This window comes from Pinus tabuliformis, chromosome J (genome assembly GCF_031772625.1).
Source record: "Pinus tabuliformis cultivar Carrire ecotype Pingquan chromosome J, CPIR1, whole genome shotgun sequence".
NCBI lineage: Eukaryota > Viridiplantae > Streptophyta > Pinopsida > Pinales > Pinaceae > Pinus > Pinus tabuliformis.
The window spans coordinates 1,279,423,901-1,279,438,136 of NC_142295.1; positions in this window are offsets into that span (position 1 = coordinate 1,279,423,901).

Here is a 14,236-nt window from a genome sequence, read left to right on the forward strand (position 1 = left end):
TTCTTGAAATATGCGAAAAATAGACAATCCTTTTGGAAACATCGTGTCAATGTAGATTTTCTCTCACTGTTTAGCCACAATTTCTAACCTTATCAAGAACCACGTTGTTAAGACTCTTGAATTTTGCCTTCACTTTTTTCCATTTTCTATCAATAAGTTTGAACGTGAATTTACATTATTGGCCAGTTATATATGGATCTTTAACTGACACTTTTGAATGTGGATTTGCATTATTGAGTAGTGATGGATCTTTGACTTTTGCAGCTCGTGGATTTCCATTCACTGAATGGTTACGAATCTTTCTTCGGTAGTTATGGATATGCTTTTTGCAGCTAAGGACGGAATGGATGAGTCAATTGGGTAAGACCAAGTATTCTGACTTGCAGCTTTAATAGATTTAAGAAGATATTACTAAGTATCTAGGAGCTAATCATGAGAGTATATATAAGGATTATGAAAATCACTAGTGATATTTTCTTAAATCTATTGATGCATCCCTAATGATGGACTTACTTGGTAGTCCAAAATGTTGGTCTCAAAAAACCATATAACAAGTCATTCCTCCACTACTAAAGATTATCCTCACCTATATGGATTCATTATTTGAAATTAGAAAACATTTCAAATTAATTAAAAATGAGAGTAATTTTTTTTTTCAAACCTTTAATCAGATTTTCCTTTGGATCTTTAACTTGAAGAAATCAAGAATTTAGAAATAATTTTATAATATAGATGATTTTAAAATAAAGTTTTTGTCATTGTTATTATTTGTAAATATTAATTAAATTTTAAATATTAATAAATTAAAATGCAAATTTTTTTATTAATTATTATAAAAATTTAATTAATTATAATTTTTTTATATTAATTAGAAAATAAAATATTTGAACTTTTGAATGGGTGATACATGTCTTAATAGTGCAGTGATACTTGTAAAATCTATCCGAATTTTTTTGTGTATTCAAAATAATGCATGAAGCAAAGTCTAAATTATAAATAAATTTTATTTAAAATATTTTTTAATAATATTTAATGTATACATGTTTGCCTTGAAACTCTACGTAAATGTGAATATTTGGTCACTATTTATCCAAAGCTTCCAGGGCATTAAAAAAAACACTAAAAAACAAAGATGAAATTATACATGAATCTCATTTCAAATATTATTCAATAATTTTTAAGGTATGTATGTTTGTCTTAGAACTCCAAGTAAATTTGAATTTTTTCATCGAATTGCTACTCAATCCTGAGGATTTTAACATGGGAATTTGTATTCATATTTGTAACAACCATCTTTTATCTTTATTTTCTTTTAATCCTACAAAAGCTTAAGTGCATATGATAGCATAGACACTTTGTTAGGTTGGTCTTATTTTATATATGGGTGCTCCACATTATATCATCATTCCTTTTATACATAAGCTCTTTCCAATATTTACAAACTAATTTAAAATTGAGCACTCTCACTTCTTATTGCTAACACCCTACTATTGAAAAGTTCGAGATACAGTGACATGATGAAATCATAATTCTATAATTCGATACATATTGAAGTCATCACTCACTTGAACACACTTTATAGGTTTAAGTGGTGAATTCAAATTTTGGAGACATACACAACACTTAGGTGTTAGTATAACCCCTTGGAGATTACCCTCTGGTTATTTGGTTTCAGCAAGGTTCATGGGTTTCCATTTTATGCCTATATAAGATGGAATATATTCACATTCCCTGTTAATTTAGTAAACTCACTCCATTTTCGAGGCCAATCGCTACTATGAACCCATTACAACTACAAACACATTACATCTTTGGTGGGCCCCAGTATTGCAGCAATAATGTTGCAACTCCTGGGACTCCCTTCCTTAATTTTATCAACCCGGTTGTTCGTAACAAACTTGGAAGCGACGGTGCTGTATGCACAAGTACTAGCTCTTGTCGCGGCTATCACTTGATCAGCTGGCACAAGTCCGCTAGGAGCTTAAGCCAACTTCTATGAGCTCTTAGAAGAAGCTTTTCAAATGATGGACGAAAGCTAACTCAAAGAAGGTTAATCTACTTGCAGAAAGAAACTAGAAAGCTGAAAGGAAATGCAAACCCTAGCAAACCCTAATTTTACCAGCTAGCCCTACTGATGCAAGAAAGAGGATGCAAGCTACTGAAAGAGATGCCATTGACTTCTAGAAAGGTAAAATGCATGTGTCTAAGCTACTTCTACAGTAACATCTGAAAAGAAACATCTTTTTGTATTTTTGAATAAGTTGTTAGAATTATCATGCATGTTCTTTTAACTGGTTTTGACTGTGCAGAGGTGGATTGGCGAGAGGAAATGCTTGGAGGAGGTCGGGAAGGTTTAGAGAGGGCCTAAGGGGTCCCTAACACCCTTCCAAAGAGTTTCACAGAGTTTGGCTATCAAGAAACCTCATTCGTGAGCTTCTACAGGAAGTCTGCAGGGGTTCTACAGGATGTTCTGGGATTTCTACAAGATGTTCTGTAATTTTCTACACGATGTTCAGAAATGGGATTTTGGAGGATGGATGGAGGAAGAAAGATGAAGGGGTGGGTATGGAGGTGAGATAGGGGTGTGAGGAGGTCCAGGACTTAGGGAACGGAGCTGAGGAGTGGCAAGGATGGTTGGAGTTGTTCAAGGAGGAGTGGAGCAATGTTGCATGAAAATATGGGAATTAGGGGAAAGTGAACAAATGGCAAACGTGAGGCAAGAATCCGTGTTAGGGGATGGAGCAGATGGGATTGATGGAGTACAGGTAGATGGAGAGGTATTACAGGCACTCTGCAAGTTATCTTTCGAAGTAGACAAATGAAGACTTGGAAAATCAAGAAGCTAATTACTTTGACCTAATCTGACCTAGATAACAACAAAGAAATGGAACAGAAGTCTATTTGCAATGAAACCATGTGAAATAACTATGCAACGAAGCAATCAAGAATCTGAACATGTAACCAACTTCTGCAAATAAAATCGAACACTAATACTTGCATGACGAAGCAAAGACTGTGTTTTTGTTGGCAGCAAGGTCACCTTGATCCCAGCTCCTAATCCCACTGAGGGAGAGGTGAAAGCAGAGGTGCTTGATGGCCTTTTTCTGAAGCTCTTCCGTGTTAATAACATATCAACCCAGTCTAAACATAAAAAGCCTTTTTAATCATCAAAAGCAATCTAAATAACAAAGCAAGATTTAAATCTAAATAGTAGATTTTATTCTAAGAATGCAACAAAAACACATAAAAGTAAACAAAGGAAGTACTGGGCATTTGAGTTGGGCCCAACCCCAAGAGCTACAGCCTCCTAAAGAAGATTAGAGTTGGTGCAAAGCTGGATTCATCTTTATTGCTCAAGAAATAATAGTTACATCAAAAACTGTCCACAAGGGAAAGCTTGAAAGTGTGCTGAAATGTAGAGCTAATCTACTGCCTAGAAATGACTAAAAGAATGACTAAAATCGAACTACAAACTAGCTAAGTTTTGCCTACAAAGTGACTAACTGAAATGAGGCCCTAAGCCTTCTTATTTATACAAATTGAGGACCCCAACAACCCTCCTAAACTTTAGGAACTCGGCTGCCAAAACTTGTAATTAACATCACTTTTACTAGCACTTGCTTGGCTGCCCTTGTGATAATCAATTTGGTGGCCCTTGAACTTCGAGTTGATGGTGGAGAATTTGAGGTAAGGGCCCATAAATTAAGGGGATACCTTCCTAAAAATCCTCTCCACAAATTTGGCTGCCAAGTGCTCATTTAAACCTTTGATTTTGTCACAAAATTGACCAAAAACACTGCATAAAGCACACATTAGACTTGTTGGCATAATGACTAACCCAATCCACTCTATTAGCATAAACATGATTAAAAACATGCAATAAATTAATGAGAATGGTGGATTAAGTCGAATTAGGAGGCTGAATGAGCCCATATAATTATCCATTTTTGGGGCTCATCATCACCCCCCTACTGAAAGTGTTGCTCATCCTCTGAGCAACTAATCTATCTCTTCATCTCTGATGGCCCTGGTGGCCTCCCTGTCATGCCAAGCTTCTGAAGTGATGTCCTCTTCTCGGTCATGAAACCATGCTTTTCTCTCTGCTTCTTCCCACTGCCTGTGCTCCTTTTCCTGTAGCAGTTTTGTTAGCTCCTCAACCTCAGCCTGCAGCTTGTCCTCTCTTTGTTGTTCATCAGATGTTTCCTTGTCTTTCCTTCTTCCTGTGATTGTTTGGCCGCCTTTTCCTCCAATTTCTCGGTCTCTCTTAGCTTAGCCAGTGTTTCCTGTAGAACAGTCTCAGCATCCTGTAGAGAGGCTGTTGTGTCCAACATTTTCATTCTTTCTCTCCAGGTGGATGTCTTCGGGCTTCCCTGTTCATAGGTGATGGATGCCTTTGAGGGAGACTTTTCCTTTTGTGTAGCTGGGGTGTCTACAATTGTAATTGGCTCTTTTGACTGTGGTTGGGGTCTGCCAGTTTTTACCCGCATGCTCCTTCTTGCCTTAAAATACATGGGAGGCTCCCTCTTTCACTTCCCTTTCTGATTTGGAGATGTGCTTAGGGTGGCCAGCACAGCTGCTGCCTCCCTGGCTAAAATCTCAGGTGATTTTTCCTTCTGTTGCCCTGTTTCTAGACTTCCTGTAGAAAGTCCTGTGCTGACTGTTTTCTGGCTTCCTGTAGAAACGGTTTTCATGCTTCCTGTAGAAACTGTTTCAACTGTTTTGGTCTGCTTGGCTGGATGTGGCTCTTCCTCCCTTTTTTTCCTCTTCTTTTGTCTTCTCTGCCTCTGTTAGCTTGCTTCCTCATGCTTTGTTTTGGCTTTCTTCTCATCTTGTTTAGCTTCTGCCTTCTCTGCTGTAGTCTTTTTCTTTTCTGTTCTTCCTTTGTTTTGCCCTCTGCTTGAATGATTTGTGCTCCCTCATCATTGGTTTTTTCACATTCTTCAGGCTTGATTCTTCCCTAGAATTGCATCGCTTCTTTTGCATAAACATGCAACAAATAAAGCTGTTCATTTTCTTCTTCTCTTGAAGCCAGAAATTTTGCAAAAGCCCATGTTTTCTTCTAAAAAGACAACTCATTGCCCCTCTTGTAAACTTGTTACTGCTCCTGGAATGTTCGTGTTTTTCACAACAACAACTTCCAATTTTTTCTCTCTTCAAACTTTTCCAACCTGAATTTGCTTCTTAGTTTTTTGAAAAGAAATCAATTTTTTTTTTTTTTTACAAATCAGAGAACAAATAACATAGTTTTTTCTTTCAGAAAGTGGACAGTCTTGCAAATTCATTCTTTCACATAGGCTTAGTTCCTATGGTTGCATCTCTCTTTTCAGAAGAATGTGAGAAAGAAAAAAACATATTTTGGATGCAGAGCAGGAAAACGGAGAGACTGTGAATAACCCAAAGAAGGAAAAAAACACGGGCAGTCTTTTAAGCTTCACTTTCCTTTCTTTCAACCCAATATTGTGTCTTTAATCCTCCACCTTATATAAATATCATATGCAGAGCAGTTTCCTGAGCCTACCTCTTTTCAAGCTCCAAACTTGATGAAGAAAAACTCGGGCTTCTCTGCTTCGGAAGGATATACCGTACTTCCTGTAGAAGACCCCCCCCATTTCCTGTAGAACGCCCTTGCGCCTCTGAGTGAGCCCGATATGCTGGAGAATTTTGAACCAGGCCGCAAAGCTCAGTGGAGGATGACGGGTTAATCATTTTGTGGAAGCGGAGGATGCATACTTCAGTTGAGAATGTTGCAAGTGCAAATTAATCAGTGGGTGGTGAGAGTCAGTCGAGCATTTTTTAATTGCGGCATGATTCATGGTGAGGAAGTGAAGTGGCCAGTTGTACGTGGCCACATGAAGACGGTAGTTTTGTTTATGAACTGTATGTTTTCTAACTGTAATCACTACCATCAATTGCACTGAGGTTTAAACAGTCATCACTGTCTGTTCTTTTTAATTTTACGTGAGTTAACTGTACACACATGCTGCATGATTTCCAGCGGAGCGCTAGAGACTGGACCAGGCACTGTTAGATTACTTTTCTAGCTTCCTGGCTTAATCTCACCATTTCATTCATTCATGCACTTTCAAATCATATTGATGCAGATAGAGGGACCAGTTTAGACACATACCTGTAAGTCGGCGTGCTGCTGCATCATTTGTTTCTATGGTTGCATGATGGCTTGGTTGCTGATTCATGGCTGTTTTTCTTGTGTAGGTATCCTTCGGTTGGATCCACGCTGCAGGAATTTGTTTCCACATTCAGATCTACACCCTCAAGCTGTTGATGTTGAATTTTTACAAGGCAAAAACTTGTTTTCTCCATTGCTCCCAAACAATAGACCGGATTGATCTGAAACTTTCTGAGCATGTTCCTATCATCAGTATGCACCTCCCATAGCAAAATTACGATCAATGGATGCACAGATTTCGAGAAAAATGGAAAATGGCTGAAGATTACAGAGATCAATTTCTCGGAAATTGTGCATCGGAATCAGCTGAAAGTGCTTGGGTAGGCTACTATCGCCCATGTGCATCTCCCCATGAAACAGGTTTTGAAATAGATGCATGGATATGGAGAAAATGCAAAAATGGCTGAAGGTGATGGAGGCTAATTTTTTGGAAACCGTGAACCGGAATTGGCTGAAATTGCTCTGGCATGTTGCCACAATCCCTATAAAACTCCCCCTGTAACAGTTTTTCAAATGGATGCATGGTTTTCAAGCTAGGGAAAAAACAAATTCTGTTCTATGTATTTTTTCTTCAAAGCATTCTGCAAGTTTTTGCATGGTAAAAAAATGAGCTTGGGCTGTGATGCAGGCATGGAGATGATGGAGGAGGAGTTTGAAGATTGCAAGAGGACTTCTGAACCCTTGAGGAAGCTATCATGTTCGCTAAACTACCTTTTTGAAATCCATTTCTAGCTTCCTGTAGAAATCCTGTAATTTCTACAGGAACTTCCTGTAGAACACGCAGTTTTGAGGAAAGAAGCACAATGAGATGGAAAAAATGATGGAGAAGGGTGAGGGATGGAAACATGGATGCTTGCAGGCCTCATGGACATATTCCTAGCCTTCTGGTCCTCTTCGGAGATCGATTTTGGCTTGTTTGTAGGCTTCCTATAGAGGACACAGAACTTCCTGTAGAAAACACAGAACTTCCTGTAGAAGGCATAGAACTTCCTCTGTATTTGTTTTGAGCGATCCTCCTGACCTGAAATGTCCTTGCTGCAACCTGCAATTATTCAATGGAAATTAAGTTTATTTTTATTTCTCTTTTTCTCTTTTTTTTTTGCAAAACAACTAGGGCGCCTGATGGAGGTTTTCACCCTAATTGCCTGCCCTAGTCGCCTCCAAGGGAGGTTTTCACCCAGGGATCTTATTTCCTTTTTATTTTCTCTTCTTTCTAACCCATTGACTACCTCATGGAGGTTTTCAATCAATGAGCCAATCTAAGGCGCCTCCGAAGAGGTTTTCACCTTAGATCTTTATTTTCATCTTATTTTCATTTTTTCTTTTTCTTTTTTTTTCTCATTTTTTCCTACCCTACCCTACTTGAAAAACAAAATTCTTTTCAAGTATAAGAATACTTCCAATGGAGCCATGTGCACATCGAGATTAGAGACAAAATGATGTGGCGGCTTGAGATGCATGCTTTGACAGCTATCCAGATTTCAGAGACCAAATGATCTGACTTTAAAGGGATCAAACATAACTGAGGAAGAGAGTACCGCTGCAACTTAGTGACCGTCTGAAACCATATCTCAATATAGCTATGATATCCTTAGTCCTTTTGTTGATCTTGATCATGTTTCATGTCACCTTCTACCATGACATCCTCATCTTCCTCTTTTTGCTGATCTTTCTCTTGAATACATGGAAGATTTGATGGTAACCATGAGGGAACTCTCTCGATCTCTGATTTTGATGCCTTCTCTTCATCAAGTGCAGCCCATGGTTCTTTGATCTTTTCTTTTGAATCTTCTTTTGCCTTTGGTCCTTCAATGTTGTCAATATAATCTCTGTTTTGCAATACTCTTCCTGAGCTATGGTGAAGATCATCGAGCTTAAGAGGAGTCATTTGGACATGTGGTGCCTCAGCTTTGCAATTGGGTTGAGCTACTCCAATGGGCAGGTTTCGAAATGGTGGTACGGGTAGTTGAGTGGGGGTGTATATTTGAGATGGATGAGGATGGGGTTGTGGTTGGGCAGGTGGTGGAGGCAAATGAGTGGGAGGAGAGTTGTACTGGTGCCTCCACCCCTGATGAGGTGCATTGCACTGAGGCTGTGGCTGAGTATAAGAATGAAACGAATGAGCAACTAGAGAAGCATGGTATTGAGGAGGATATGACCAAGGAGGGGGTGTGAACCAGGAAGAATGAGTAGGGGGACCCCAAGAAGGCATGGAAGTGGCTTGATAGGGGTTATAATGGGTCTGGGATGTCCCTTGCATTCCCTCCTAGTAGGGTATGGGTCCATGTGGCCTCCTTTGGTTCATATAATAGAGTGATTCAGTGGTTCCTTTGGCTCTCTGATATGCAGATTTAAGTCCAGGCAAGGAAGGGCACTGATTCGTAGGATGGTATTCTTCACAGATGAAACACACTTCTAGAGAGTGCATTGGACATTCGTTCCTAGGATGCTTTCTAGTGCACCTAGGACAAAAGATGACCAAAGCCCTCTTGGCTTCCTCTTGCTTCCTTTGGATCTGTAAGGTATCTAGTTGCATGGCAAGAAACTGCCTCATATCGCTCTTGAAATCTTCCATCTGATTTGCAAATTCGTTTTTGGATAAGGTACTGCTCCCAGCATTTCTATTTGCAGCCATTTGCTTTAGAGGAATGTTTTCTTCTTCTTCTCCCCTAGAGGTTCTTCAAATATGTCTTGTTGTCCACCTAGGGGTTCTTCTTAATCACAACCATCGAGGAAGAGAGAAGGTTGGCTATGTGAAGCAGTGGGGGGTGTTGGGCAAACATTTTTCTGACTTATCTCTACTCCTACCAGGCATGAAATGAAATCTTTTTGGTTGATTTTTGTTTCTTTTTTCTACTTGTACCTGCAAAAACTAAAATAGATTGAACTGCAACTAACTATCTTGGTGAAATGAAAATGTGAAATTGAAATGAAAGCAGGAAAGGACTAATCTATTTTTCTCAAATGAAATTGCAGGAATGAAATGCTAGGCTACGCTTGTAGAATTGAAATTCTAATCTACTTTTGCAGAAATGAAATTGCATAATGGAAATGAAATAAACTACTTAGCAGAAGATTGTAGTGGAAAATAGAAGAAAAGCAGCAATCACCAATACTCTGACGCTTCCCTGGCAATGGCGCCAAAAAGAATGGTGGGCCCCAGTATTACAACAATAATGCTGCAACTCCTGGGACTCCCTTCTTTAATTTTATCAACCCGATAGTTCATAACAAACTTGGAAGGGACGGTGTTGTATGCACAAGTACTAGCTCTTGCCACGGTTGTCACTTGATCAGCTGGCACAAGTCCGCTAGGAGCTTAAGCCAACTTCTATGAGCTCTTAGAAGAAGCTTTTTAACTGATGGATGAAAGCTAACTCAAAGAAGGCTAATCTACTTGCAGAAAGAAACTAGAAAGATGAAAGGAAACACAAACCCTAGCAAACCCTAATTTTACCATCTAGCCCTACTGATGCAAGAAAGAGGATGCAAGCTACTAAAAGAGATGCCACTAACTTCTAGGAAGGTAAAATGCATGTTTCTAAGCTACTTCTACAGTAACATCTAAAAAGAAACATCTTTTTGTATTTTTGAATAAGTTGTTAGAATTATCATGCATGTGCTTTTAACGGGTTTTGACTGTGCAGAGGTGGATTGGTGAGAGGAAATGCTTGGAGGAGGCCGGGAAGGTTCAGAGAGGGCCTAAGGGGTCCCTAACACCCTTCCAAAGAGTTTCACAGAGTTTGGCTATCAAGAAATCTCATTCGTTAGCTTCTACAGGAAGTCTGCAGGGGTTCTACAGGATGTTCTGGGATTTCTATAGGATGTTCTGTAATTTTCTACAGGATGTTCAGGAATGGGATTTTGGAGGATGGATGGAGGAAGAAAGATGAAGGAGTGGGTATGGAGGTGAGATAGGGGTGTGAGGAGGTCCAGGACATGGGGAACGGAGCTGAGGAGTGGCAAGGATGGTTGGAGTTGTTCAAGGAGGAGTGGAGCAATGTTGCACGAAAATATGGGAATTAGGGCAAAGTGAGCAAATGGCAAACGTGAGGCAATAATCCGCATTAGGGGATGGAGCAGATGGGATTGATGGAGTACAGGTAGATGGACAGGTATTACAGGCACTCTGCAAGTTATCTTTCGAATTAGACAAATGAAGACTTGGAAAATCAAGAAGCTAATTACTTTGACCTAATCTGACCTAGATAACAACAAATAAATGGAACAGAAGTCTATTTGCAATGAAACCATGTGAAATAAATATGCAACGAAGCAATCAAGAATCTGAACATGTAACCAACTTCTGCAAATAAAAATCGAACACTAATACTTGCATGGCGAGGCAAAGACTGTGTTTTTGTTGGCAGCAAGGTCACCTTGATCCCAGCTCCTGATCCCACTGAGGGAGAGGTGAAATCAGAGGTCCCTGATGGCCTTTTTTTGAATCTCTTCCCTGTTAATAACCTATCAACCCAATCTGAAAATAAAAAGCCTTTTTAATCATCAAAATAAATCTAAATAACAAAGCAAGATTTAAATCTAAATAGCAGATTTTATTCTAAAAATGCAACAAAAACACATAAAAGTAAACAAAGGAAGTATTGGGCACTTGAGTTGGGCCCAACCCCAAGAGTGACAGTCTCCTAAGGAAGATTAGAGCTGGTGCAAAGTTGGATTCATCTTTATTGCTCAAGAAATAATAGTTACATCAAAAACTGTCCACAGGGGAAAGCTTGAAAGTGTGCTGAAATGCAGAGCTAATCTACTGCCTAGAAAATGACTAAAAGAATGACTAAAATCGAACTACAAACAAGCTAACTTCTGCCTACAAAGTGACTAACTGAAATGAGGCCCTAAGCCTTCTTATTTATACAAATTGAGGACCCCAATAGCCCTCCTAAACTTTAGGAACTCGACTGCCAAAACTTGTAGTTAACAGCACTTTTATTAGCACTTGCTCGGCTGCCCTTGTGATAATTGATTTGGTGGCCCTTGAACTCCGAGACGATGGTGGAGAATCTGAGGTAAGGGCCCATAAATGAAGGGGACACCTTCCTAAAAATCCTCTCCACGAATTTGGCTGCGAAGTGCTCATTTAAACCTTTGATTTTGTCTCAAAATTGACCAAAAAGACTGCATAAAGCACACATTAGACTTGTTCACATAATGACTAACCCAATTCACTCTATTAGCATAAATATAATCAAAAACATGCAATAAACTAATTAGAATGGTGGATTAAGTCGAATTAGGAGGCTGAATGAGCCCATATAATTATCCATTTTTGGGGCTCATCAATCTTCATGATAGGTAATGTAATGTTTTGATATCTCAGTTGGCAGCGGACACATGATCACTTGAGGTAATTAGATTCCATAACTGAGAAATAGATCTCATCTATGTTTCCATTACCTTGCCTTCAGTCAAGATACCCTATAGACAACCATGAGAATGCCTATCATAATATTGGCAACTAATTGAAAACGTGACACAACCACACACAATCTATTTAATCGGTAGTTCATTGAAAGGATTCAGTGGATGATTTTGCCTAATTTTATGTTAACTAGATTGCAATGAGTTTGTGGATGAGATTGTAAACCAGAGTTTGTTTTACTTTAGATGTATCGGGTGTAATGGCTTCCCACTACTATCAATTGCATTCGAATTACTATCCAAAATTCATCCTTACATGTCTTCTGAGTAATAGTGAGAAAAGAAGCCCTTAGAGAATTTTGTACCCGAATTTTTTACTCTAGAACCCAGTCCTCACTCTAGAATAGAGTCCTTGAAATTTATTTTGAAGTACCACACACAATTAGAGAACTGGCAATGATTCATTGACACATAGAACGGATACTAGATTTTTATTTCCACCAAGATCTGTGTTAGTGAAGCTAGTATGCTATAAGTACCAATCAGTTCATGAATTCACACTTTAACCAATACTAATTACCCAGAGTTAAATCAATACATTTTGAATTCAGCTTAACACCATTGATTTGTCTTTGTAAATCTAGTGAGATAGTATGATAAGTATACTTGTGAATTTTTTATGCTCTTTCCTGCCTATCGAAAGCCCACATTTTGCATATTAAATGTTGGAGGAAATTATACACTACAGACGATAGAAAAGATTGTGATTTACATACACACACTTGATGTAAGTTTGTCATCTAATTGATGTTCTCAACCTCAATTTGATCGACTTCTCTTGAGTATCACATAAAGGAAAGAATGATTCAATAAAATACATAATAATTATGTATTAACACCCTAGGCTTTAATAATGTGTGTGATGGTCATGGATGGTTGTAATTTTTTTAACCCCTTCCTTTTCCAATTTAAATTTATAAGAAAAAACAAAAGAATTTTTCACAACATGGACTTATGTTCTTCACCCAAACTGATAGCATATTATTTGAATGAAGAGTAGAGGATGTGAACAACTAAACTTCCCTGTACAATGGTAATGGTAATTACAAAATTCTATTCACTCTGCTGAGCAATATTTATTCAACTACCAAGATAATTGTGATTGTAGCATACTTCATAGAAGGAAAAATGTTCCAAAATGTATTATGAAGATCCAAAGTTTGAGCAACAAATATTGAGGTGCATGCATCAACATAACCTATGTAGGGAAATTTACTAGAATTCGAGGAATAATAGGCCCACAATGACATGATATAGGATTGTAATTTTGGTAGTTATGGTAGGACATGCCATGTTGATGATGCCATTCTAATTAGTCAACCAACATTTAGAATCAACTTTCACAAATCTTATGTGGCAGCAACTCATAAAAGGAATAGAACCGTGACTTCCTTAAGGCTTATGACATAAGGTGAAGTTAAAGGAATAGATCATATTATCCATTTGTTTGCTAGAACAAAAATATTATCTTATGAGACCACATAAAACACCAAAATGGCATGCACCATCCTTAGGTCCAGTATCTATGCATGAGATACCCTGTCATACCATAACTCCCTTTTTTCGGCAACTGGACATCCATATTTGGTTCCCAAATCATGTGAATATATAGTACAATTCCTACTAAAGTAAAAGAAACATGATCTATGTTATAGAACAAACAACGAAGATCATGGATGCTAATAACAAAATTAGTTATTGTGTTTGAGAACATGTCATTTCATCCTGGCTAGCACTTAATGCAACAATAACAGTTCCACAAGTAACAAACCATGAGGCATGTGGGTACAACGTAGGTACTCTGCATAAGATCTTTGGAGTGCCAAATCCTCATTTCATTTCCTATAAGCTCAACTTTAAAGAAACCTGAGATCAGTTATAAGGGTAGGCTATGAAATGAGCATATTAGCATTTTCTTCAAGTTACACAAAATGTTTGCATGTTGTTAGATCACATTACATAGGATGTATTCATCTCGTGAGCCTATATTGGTATATAAAGAGGCATACAATGTTTAAACACACACTATTATATTTTTCGATCCCCACTTAGTGCTACAATGGTGACCATCAGTTCATGTCAATGTGTCATGCACATTAGGAGTTAAACCCAAAGCTAGAATTTAGTATCACATAAATGGTCCCAACACATTTGGGTATCACCATTAATAAGTCATTCAACATTATGGAAATTAGAATGGGCACTCAAACTTAGTCAATGATTCTCCTCTCAACCACTGATAGATTTCCAATGCAATTGTCACCCCCTAGCATATGAAGACCTTCCTAATGACTAGAACTCCAGGGATTCCAAAGGTCTAACCAGACCTCCACCCTTTGAAAAAGTGTATTTAACTATATGCTAGTACAAGGATTCCAAAGGTAGGCTTCCTCCACCCTTTAGTAAATGAGGGACTCTAGAGGTCTATTCCTCCACCCTTTAGCAGTTGAGGGACTCCAAAGGTGCATTCCTCCACCCTTTAGCAATTGAGGGACTCCAGAGGTGAAGTTCTCCACCCTTTAGTAAATGAGGGACTCTAGAGGTGCAGTCATCCACCTTTTAGCAATTGAGTGACTCTATAGGTGTAGCCCTCCACCCTTCAACAAATGA